Source organism: Sphaerodactylus townsendi, linkage group LG06 (assembly GCF_021028975.2).
Source record: "Sphaerodactylus townsendi isolate TG3544 linkage group LG06, MPM_Stown_v2.3, whole genome shotgun sequence".
NCBI classification, from domain to species: Eukaryota; Metazoa; Chordata; class Lepidosauria; order Squamata; family Sphaerodactylidae; genus Sphaerodactylus; species Sphaerodactylus townsendi.
In genome coordinates, this window is record NC_059430.1 from 124555061 (window position 1) to 124566077 (window position 11017).

The window sequence follows — 11017 nt, forward strand, 5'->3', positions numbered from 1 at the left end:
TTGATCTGTTTCTTAAAGTTGATTATTTTTAATACCTGCCACTCGCACCATTTCGAAAGGGGATGCCTTCATCTCTGGCATGGGGGGGTCAAACTACGCAGGCGATCCATTAATAAGATTTCCTAGTTGGTTTTTTTAAAGTAGTAGCTGGGAAGGGGGAGGGGTTTTTTAAAAATTAAGTTGCACCCCCTCCTCCCGCCTTTTGAAGACAATAGTACCAATGGTTGTTCCTCTATAGGGCGAATAAATTTGGGGGAGGGGGAAGACAAATTGGGGAAACAGCCCAGAAAGAAGTGTTTAAAACCTTCATGTTGCAGCCCTGATCCAATTGCCCCCCCCCTTTCCCCCACTTGGAGAAGACATTGATTGTACATCTCCTGCCTCACGTGGTTCGATTACAGACGAAGAGGAATTTGGATTTATACCCGCCTTTCCTCCTATAAGGAGACTCAGTGGCTCACAATTTCCTTTCCCTTCCTCTCTCCACGACAGACACCTTGTGAGGTAGGTGGGGCTGAGAGAGTTCCGAGAGAACTGTAATTAGCCCAAGGTCACCCAGAAGGCTTTGTGAGTAAAAGCCGGGAAACAAATCCAGGTCATCAGAGAAGACCCTCCCCCTCACGCGGAGGAGCAGGGCGACAAACCTAGTTCTCCAGATTAGAGTCGGCTGCTCTTGATCTCGACATCTTGCTGGCTCTCAGGTCCTGCTTCTGCAAATGGATGCATGATCTAAACACCTTCCCCAAACACTTGTTTAATAGTCCACCTTTCTCCTCAATGGGAAGCTGCTCGCCTCGTTCTGTCCTCCGTTTCATCCTTACAACAACCCTGTGAGGTAAGTTAGGCTGAGTGCATACAGCTGGCCCAGGGGGGCTCAGCAAGCTTCCACGGCAGATCAGGAATTCGAGCCTGGGTCAACCATCTCTTAGCCTGACACTGCCACACCGTGCCCCATTTTCATGTGGAAACGAATGCAGATTTGACCATTTAAAACTCATGCCGTGCTCTGTGGTTTGCAAGGTGCCGACTCTGCAAGAGTGTAGGCACCTGGTCAAGACCACCCGCTGCACCCGGGCATACAGACGATCCCTTCTGGGCAGCACCTCTCTCCCTTACACTCCCTCCCTCCCCTTCACCTGGGCCAGCTCCCTATTGTTTTAGCCCAGGGGTCTGCAACCTGTGGTTCTCCAGATGTTCATGGACTACAATTCCCATCAGCCCCTGCCAGCATGGCCAACCTATGGTTCTCCAGATGTTCATGGTCTACAATTCCTGTGGCCAATTGGCCAGGCTGGCAGGAGCTGATGGGAATTGTAGTCCATGAACATCTGGAGAGCCACAGGTTGCAGACCCCTGGTTTAGCCCAATGGTGGTGAACCTTTTCGAGACCGAGTGCCCAAATTGCAATCCAAAACCCACTGATTTATCACAAAGTGCCAACACAGCAATTTAACCTGAATACTGAGGTTTTAGTTTAGAAAAAACGGTTGCCTCCGAGGCACGTGTTACTCGGGAGTAAGCTTGGTGAAGCAGCCGTTCAACGCTACAAATGGGTGAATCACAATCCTAGGAGGGTTTATTCAGAAGCAAGCCCCCATTGCCAGCAACCGAGCTTACTCCCAGGTAAAGGATAATGCCCAGGCCAGCCTAGATGAGTGTGTGTGTGGGGGGAGGGTGATTTTCCATCCCCCTCCCACATGGTGAACTCTGTGCACGAGTGCCCACAGAGAGGGTTCTGAGTGCCACCTCTGGCACCCGTGCCATAGGTTCACCACCACTGGTTTAGCCCCAGCCCAATTTCTGAAATTTGTTGGGGGTGCATTATAGGGGATGTATGATTACGTATTTTTAGGAGTGAGGGTAGGGCAGGGGTGCCCAATTCTGGCGCTTCAGATGTTCATGGACTACAATTCCCATCAGATGGGTCTGATGGGAATTGTAGTCCATGAACATCTGAAGCGCCAGAGTTGGACACCCCTGGGGTAGGGTATGGGAATGGGGTTTTTTTTTGAAAAAATTGTATTTTTATGATGTTTTTAGGATTGTCCCCTGCCCAGGGACTTTATGGGAAATAAGTGCACAATAAGTCAATTTATTGATTCTTTCTTACACTGCGAGACAAGCCCTAAAATGAGCATATCCCTCTCCAGGGAAGGTACGCACACGAGAGCACATAACGCTTCTTTATACTGAAGCAGACCCCGAGTGCTTCAACGTCGGTCTTGTCTTCTCAAACTGTCACCGGCTCTTTGGGGCCTCAAGTGGAGGCCTTTCGCGTCCCCTGTTGCCCGATCCTTTTAATTGGATTTGGCAGGGATTGAACCCCGGACCTTCTGTTGCTCAGCCACGGCACCCTTCACGGTATGTTATCTCTTGGTAATGCAGATCCAGTTATCCCTGGAAGTTTCTTTGCTGCTTTGTGTCGCGGTAACACCAGAACGGCCTGTGTCGTTAAGTCGCATCATGATAATATACAATAGCACCCCATTGGGAAGCTGAGCTGATTGACAGCCAATGTCACACCAATCTTTAAGAAAGGATCTAGGGGGGACCCGGGAAATTACAGGCCAGTCAGTTTGACATCTGTTCCTGGCAAATTAGTAGAATCTATCATTAAAGATAAAATTATTAAACATGTAGAAAAGCAAGACCTGCTGAGAAAGAGTCAGCATGGCTTTTGCAGAGGCAAATCCTGTCTTACAAACTTACTAGAGTTCTTTGAGGGTGTAAACAGGCATGTGGATAAGGGGGAACCAGTGGACATTGTCTACTTGGATTTTCAAAAGGCTTTTGACAAAGTTCCTCACCAGAGACTATTGAGAAAACTCAGCAATGAAGGAATAAGAGGGGAAGTCCTCCTATGGATTAAAAACTGGTTGAGAAACAGGAAGCAAAGAGTGGGTGTAAATGGGAAATTCTCACAATGGAGAGATGTAAGGAGTGGTGTCCCCCAAGGATCCGTTTTGGGACCAGTGCTCTTTAACCTATTCATAAATGACCTGGAAGTAGGGGTGGGTAGCGTGGTGGCCAAGTTTGCAGATGATACCAAATTATATAGTGTGGTGAGAACCGCAAAGGATTGCGAAGAGCTCCAAGCGGACCTTGATAAATTAGGTGAGTGGGCTAAGAAATGGCAAATGCAGTTCAATGTAGCAAAATGTAAAGTGATGCACATAGGGGCAAAAAATCCAAACTTCACATACACGCTACAGGGGTCCGCGCTATCAGTCACAGACCAGGAAAGGGATTTGGGCGTCTTAGTTGATAGTTCCATGGGAATGTCAACTCAATGCATGGCAACTGTGAAAAAGGCAAACTCTATGTTGGGGATAATTAGGAAAGGAATTGAGAATAAAACTGCAAAGATTGTCATGCCCTTATATAAAGCCGTGGTGCGACCGCACTTGGAGTACTGTGTTCAGTTCTGGTTGCCACATCTCAAAAAGGATATTGTAGAGATAGAAAAAGTGCAGAAGAAGGCAACGAGGATGATTGAAGGGGACTGGAGCACCTTCCTTATGGGGAGAGGCTGCAGCGTTTGGGACTCTTTAGTTTGGAGAGGAGACGTCTGAGGGGGGATATGATTGAAGTCTATAAAATTATGCATGGGGTAGAAAATGTTGACAGAGAGAAATTTTTCTCTCTTTCTCACAATACTAGAACCAGGGGGCATACATTGAAAATGCTGGGGGGAAGAATTAGGACTAATAAAAGGAAACACTTCTTCACGCAACGTGTGATTGGTGTTTGAAATATGCTGCCACAGGAGGTGGTGATGGCCACTAACCTGGATAGCTTTAAAAGGGGCTTGGACAGATTTATGGAGGAGAAGTCGATTCATGGCTACCAATCTTGATCCTCTTGATCTGAGATTGCAAATGCCTTAACAGTCCAGGTGCTTGGGAGCAACAGCCGCAGAAGGCCATTGCGTTCACATCCTGCATGTGAGCTCCCAAAGGCACCTGGTGGGCCACTGCGAGTAGCAGAAAGCTGGACTAGATGGACTCTGGTCTGATCCAGCTGGCTTGTTCTTATGTTCTTATGTTCTTACAGTGTTTTGCATGTATAAAGAAGAAGAAGAGTTTGGATTTATATCCCCCCTTTCTCTCCTGCAGGAGACTCAAAGGGGCTGACAATCTCCTTGCCCTTCCCCCCTCACAACAAACACCCTGTGAGGTGGGTGGGGCTGAGAGAGCTCCGAAGAACTGTGACTTGCCCAAGGTCTCCCAGGTGGCGTGTGTTGGAGTGCACAAGCTAATCCGGTTCACCAGATAAGCCTCCACAGCTCAGCGCGGCAGAGCGGGGAATCAAACCCAGTTCCTCCAGACTAGAATGCACCTGCTCTTAACCACTAGGCCACTGCTGCTCCTGATGGGAATTGTAGTCCACGAACATCTGAAAGTCCCAGATTCTTGTCTGTCGCGTGTACAGCAGAAAGGATCTTCTTGTCTAACAGGCTGCGAGAGACCGTTCACGGCTGGAGTCTGGTTGCAAGTCGGACTGAAACGATGCCACTGAACTAGCTGGTCGGTTGGAAGAACGTGGAGGGTGTTGTTCTCATGTGGGGCTGGGTCTAAACTGCGCTGTTATCTGTGCAAACAGGTTACAGGGAGGTAGTATCCCCAGCTTAAAAGAGGTGCCGGGTGGATGCAAAACCTCCGAAGTGAGTCCTTTTCGCCAACCTGGGATCCCAATTAGACCAGGTCGGAAATGCATGAACTACAGCAGTTAAGAAGAGAAGAGTTTGGATTTATATCCCCCCTTTCTCTCCTGTAGGAAACTCAAAGGGGCTGACAATCTCCTTTCCCGTCCCCCCTCACAACAAACACCCTGTGAGGTGGGTGGGGCTGAGAGAGCTCCGAAGAACTGTGACTAGCCCAAGGTCACCCAGCTGGCGTGTGTGGGAGTGCACAGGCTAATCTGAATTCCCCAGATAAGCCTCCACCGCTCAGGCGGCAGAGCGGGGATCAAACCCGGTTCTTCCAGATTAGAATGCACCTGCTCTTAACCACTGCTGCTCCTGTGTGTAGCTAGGCATTTACGTTACTGTGTGTATCTAGGCGTTATCCCTGTCCGTTCTGTTTACGATGGGAGACTTAAGGGTTTTTCCCTTTCGAGCGGGGCAGGGTGTTGCTAAAGGTCGGGGTTGTTTTTTTTAAAAATCCCTTTTGAGGGTGTGTGTTTCAAGCAGGTGCAGATCTCCGCCGCCTGCGGGAGGACTTTTAGTACTGGAAGCTGCAGCTTTGCCTCACGTCCCCCAGGTGGGGCAATCCCTAAAAACCGCCACGCCACCAGACGTGCGGAGAGCAGCTGCCCACATGCCCCAGGAGAGCTTGCAGGCCGAGCGTGATGGAATGGGCTATCCCCCCGGTGTTTGCTGTCAGTGCAGGACTTTTAAATTGCCAGATGCTATCTCCAAACACCGAGGCTCTGCTGGCGCAATCGTCTGCAACAGCCACTGATAGCCGTAGAGCCGGGGCGTTCCTTAAGGAGCAGGATAAGTGTGTCGCATTTGAGTCGATTCAGTGGGCAAACAGTGGGTTGGTACAGCGTGGCCCTTGGGGCTTCGCTGCGAGTACCATCTGAAGCGGCTTTAGGAAATGGCCACAGACTGCTTCGTTTCCTGCTTTGGTAACTCTTGCGGTTGGTGTGCTATTGAGTTCTGGGTCTGCAAAATGTCGGAGGTTCTTTATGCTGTCGACCTGGAATTAGCCCTCGGATTGTCCTAAGTTTCCTCCATCTGCATGTGTTTATGGGAGAATTTTATTATCGTTCTTCATTTGTTTCATTTTATACCCTGCCTTTTTCCTCCCAAGGGACCCCAAGTGGCTTGCGGCGTTCTCCGTCGTATCCTCACAACATCCCTGTGAGGTTGACTAGGTGGCGAGCATGTGACTGGCCGCAGGTCAGCCAGCGAGCTCCCACGGCACAGTGGGGATTCAAACCTGGTCTCCCAGATACTAGTCGGACACTCCAACCGTGACGTCTCACTGGCTCTTGAAGGTTGATTCCGCACTTGCGTTATTGACCTAAGTTCGAGCTGCGTTCGACCTAAGTGCTCCGCACAACCACTGGGATCGACGTGGTTTTGTACCAGCTTCGCCCCGTGAAACGGTCACATTTCCGACTCCAGTTGGGAACGACTACTTTTTCAGGGAACCACGCTCGAACTCAGCTCGATTCCAGTAAAGTGCGGAATCTCTGGTGCCAGGAGTCCCCCATTCAGCCAATCACAGCTGAGTCTTTCGGGCACGCATACAGCTGGCCAATCAAAAAACGCCACCTTTTTTTTATAACGTGGGTGGGGATAGACGGAACATGGCTGTAGAACAGTAGCCAATCGGAACGGAGGGGCGAAGAGGCACAGGATAATTCCACCCTCTGAGCTGGGATCAAGCTGGTTGCAGTGGGGAACAACAATGGCTTCGACCTAGTTAGTACCCTTCTCAGGGAACTGGGTCGAACCTATTCTACTCGTGTGCGGAATCGCCCGATGTGAGGTTTTTCAAGATTTTTCATTGTGGTTCCCCTCCTTCCTGGGGGGGGGGGATTCCAGAGGAACATATCAATGAGGAAATAAGGGGTGAGAGACACAGGCAGGGCTGAGTTCCTAGTTGCAAGAGCTGGACACTGGCTTCTTTGCCCCTTTGGAACAGAAAACTAGATGTTTTTAGGCTTCTGGGGACAGACCAGGGACGGTTGCCTTGTTCTTGGTAGGCCTTCCCCACCAAAGGCTAACCTCATTGAGGAACGCTGCTGCTTTTTTCGCCCAGACGTCTGCGCTGTTCTTCTTCCTCCCGCAATTTGACTGCTGAAGCAAACCAAGCCCAGCTGTGGCTCTTCTACACGGGCTACCGGGGGCATGTGAAGCAGGTGTCTCTCCTCCCCCCCACCCCCGCACACTTACCCACTGGCCCATCTCCACACAGGTGCAGGGGAACAGGTGAGGGGGTCCCTGTATCTTGGAAGGTGGGAGGGGAAAGACCATGTCAAGGAGCTGGCCGTGGTGCTGGAGACACCAGCTTGGGGGAAGGGGGTTCGGCTGCTGAGATGCGGCCGAGTGAAAGGCCTTTTTGCTCAGTGATGCTTTGCGTGGACATGCGTCTCCTCCCAGGGCTACGGCTGGCGGTCCTTCCTTCGTGTGCTGTTTTTCCTGACCGAGATGTCTCCGACAGCTTGAAGAAGGCTCTCGCTCCGGCTGTCCCTCCCTTCCTGGCGATCCGCGCAGGGTCCTTAACGTTGCCTCCTGAACGTTTCCACCTCTGACACGTTTAACAGGCCTTCCGGTTCAACGGCACACTCCCCTAAGAGGCGCTAATGCGATGTGCATTATGAAATGAGCCCTTTTGAGCAATCCTCCCATTCGCGGCGATGAAGTTATTTGCTTTAAATTGTTAAATGGGGTTTGCTTTAGAATGATGGCTCTGTGCCAAAGCTGAGGAGAAGGCGGGGAGCTCGTGTGTGTCTGTGGGGGCAACTTCCTTCTTCAGGGGAGGGGGAGGCAGCTCTCTAGGAGGCCTCCTGTTGTGTGCGTGGAAGTATTGGAAAGAGATACCTGTTCGCTGTGGGAGTCTTCCAACCGCGAGGAATTGTGAGTTCAGGATATTGGGCTTCTGTTGATTTTCCCAGGGTGGCTGGCTTACCCTCGTATTATTTCATTAAACTTGGCTTTGCGAATGGGCGGGTGGGGAAATAAGGCTCTCCGCACAAGCCGCCGAATTCCTAGCAAATGTTTGCCGTGATGGAGGCGAAGGGAAGCGCAGAACTCTTCAGCAATTCATTCATATCAAGAGAATCATCTGCCGGTCGCAGAAGCCATATCAGGCAACATGAAGCAGAGGGCTGTGTTTGAGCGGGAGTGCGGTAAATTGTCATGTATGTAGTCAACTGGGTATTCAAATGATGCCAGGCCCTTCAGGGTACTACTAAAAGAACGAGGAAGAGAATGAAGAAAGCAGAGTAGGGTATTTCCGTGTAGAGCGGGGAAAGCATGAGGAAACGGGAGAGAAATGCTTTTCATCAGAAGTGGGAGTGGGAACTGTCGTCATGTTGCAACAGACCTGTGGCGAACCCATGGGATTTCTGAGGCAAGAAGAAGATGAGGAGGAAGAGGAGAAGAACAGGAGGAGTTGGAGAGGAGGAGGAGGAATTTGGATTTATATCCCCCCTTTCTCTCCTGTAAGGAAACACAAAGGGGCTGACAATCTCCTTTCCCTTCCCCCCTCACAACAAACACCTTGTGAAATAGGTGGGGCTGAGAGAGCTCCAAGGAACTGTGACTAGCCCAAGGTCACCCAGCTGGCATGTGTTGGAGTGCAAAAGCTGATCCAGTTCACCAGATAAGCTTCCACAGCTCAAGTGGCAGAGCAGGGAATCAAACCCAGTTCTCCAGATGAGAGTGTGCCTGCTCTTAACCACTATACCACGCTGGTGTTCAGAGGTGGCTTGCCTCTGAACACAGCAGCAGTGGCGTAGCAGAGCAGCAGTGGCGTAGGAGGTTAAGAGCTCGTGTATCTAATCTGGAGGAACCGGGTTTGATTCCCAGCTCTGCCGTGTGAGCTGTGGAGGCTTATCTGGGGAATTCAGATTAGCCTGGTATACTCCCACACACGCCAGCTGGGTGACCTTGGGCTAGTCATAGCTTCTCAGAGCTCTCTCAGCCCCACCTACCTCACAGGGTGTTTGTTGTGAGGGGGGAAGGGCAAGGAGATTGTAAGCCCCTTTGAGTCTCCTGCAGGAGAGAAAGGGGGGGGGGATATAAATCCAAACTCTTCTTCTTCTTCTTCATTGCCTGCCTCTAGCCTTCCTTGGTGATCTCACATCCAAATACTAGGACCAACCCTATGTAGATTCTGAGATCTGATCAGGTTGGGTTAGCCTGTATCATCCAGTTCAGGGTCCGTATGGGTTGCACATACAGTAAAGGTAGATTCAGGCATGCCTGCAGCTTGGTTAGTTGTTCCTCTGGCTTTTAGTATCCACTACTAATCTTTATTATGATCTAAGATCAGCAAGCAAACAGATCAATTAGACCAGGGATCTGCAACCTGTGGCTCTCCAGATGTTCATGAACTACAATTCCCATCAGCCCCTGCCAGCATGCCATGCTGGCAGGGGCTGATGGGAATTGTAGTCCATGAACATCTGGAGAGCCGCAGGTTGCAGACCCCTGAATTAGACATAGCCTACAATGATAGTATTCAACAATCCTCATTACAGGTAGCACACATTGCTTAAAATATAAAATAAAATACCGGGTTAAAACTGAACCACCCTGTCTGCCGTATTGAACAATGCCGTAGGAGAGAATCTTGCTCCCTTGATGGTAGTTTCATTGGAGCTTTTGGCCTCGGTATTTTGATGAAATTGCAGAGATGTAACGAGTTCAAATCTCTTGATAGAAGCTGCAATATAAAAGCACATATTCAGTGGTTTCGGTCGTTCCTGACTGGCATGGATACTGATGAAGGTCATAAGGAATGCAAGCAGATCTCCCTTTTATCAAAGCCGACGGAAGGACATTGAACCTGGTTAAGGTAAATGTTCTGCAATGTTTAGGGTTAGTGAAACAAAGTTTTTATTACTGTTCCTTGTTATGAGAGTGGAGTGGCTCCAAGCTCTGCCAGTTGGGAGCAAAATGTCCCGTAATCTTTGTTTAATTAATACTCTGGCCCATTGATGGCTGAGACGCAATGGAACTATTCTGGGCATGCCAAGATGGAGCAATTTTCTCTCTATTATTCCCGACCAACTTGAATGGACATTTAATATCTGAAATTGATTGGCAGTGGATTAAGGACAGTGGGGGGAGAGTTCTTTTTGTAATGCGTAAGCTTATGGAACTCACAGCCCCAAGAGATAAGGAGACCTGCCAACTTAGACAGCTTTGGGAAAGGAATAGAATAGAATAGAATAGAATCTTTATTGGCCAAGTGTGATTGGACACACAAGGAATTTGTCTCCGGTGCATATGCTCTCAGTGTACATAAAAGAAAATACATTTGTCAAGAATCATAAGGTACAGCACTTAATGATTGTCATATAATGAGCTGTGTTCATCAAGGACGAGTCCACAAGCAGCTATTTGCTATAATGGCCAAATAGAATCCCCATGTGCTGATGCAGGGGACTTCTGAATATTTACTTTTGGGACGCCGAAGCAGAGGGAAGACTTGACTCAGTGGCATAGGAGGTTAAGAGCTCGTGCATCTAATCTGGAGGAACCGGGTTTGATTCCCAGCTCTGCCACCTGAGCTGTGGAGGCTTATCTGGGGAATTCAGATTAGCCTGTACACTCCCACACACGCCAGCTGGGTGACCTTGGGCTAGTCACAGCTTCTCAGAGCTCTCTCAGCCCCACCTACCTCACAGGGTGTTTGTTGTGAAGGGGGAAGGGCAAGGAGATTGTCAGCCCCTTTGAGTCTCCTGCAGGAGAGAAAGGGGGGATATACATCCAAACTCTTCCTCTTCTTCTTCTTCTTCCTGTGTCCCGCTTGTAAGTTTTCTTTGTTGGGGCTTTGTCGGCCACTGAAAAGCAGGATATTGCTCTAACACAGCAGTTCTCAACCTGTGGGTTGCGACCCCTTTGGGGGGCGAACGACTTTTTCACAGGGGTCGCCTAAGACTCTCTGCATCGGTGTTCTCCATCTGTAAAATGGATAAATGTTAGGGTTGGAGGTCACCACAACATGAGGAACTGTATTAAAGAGTCGCGGCATTAGGAAGGTTGAGAACCACTGGTCTAACAGGACCACCAGTTTGATCCAGCAGGGCTGATTTTTATATCTCTCTCCAAGCTCTGTCAATTTGGAGCCAATTCAAATGGGATCCAACATTCAAATAGGAAGCATGCTTCATGCTTTTTGGAAACAAATGTTTGGATTTGTAAGGGTAGCTTCTTGGAGAAGTCCATCTATCATGGTGGTTGTTTGTTTTTTTGCACGAATCAGTGATGTGGACACTCCTTTTGATTGGAAAGGGGTAAGCCTGAACTGGTAATCATGCAGTGATACAGTGG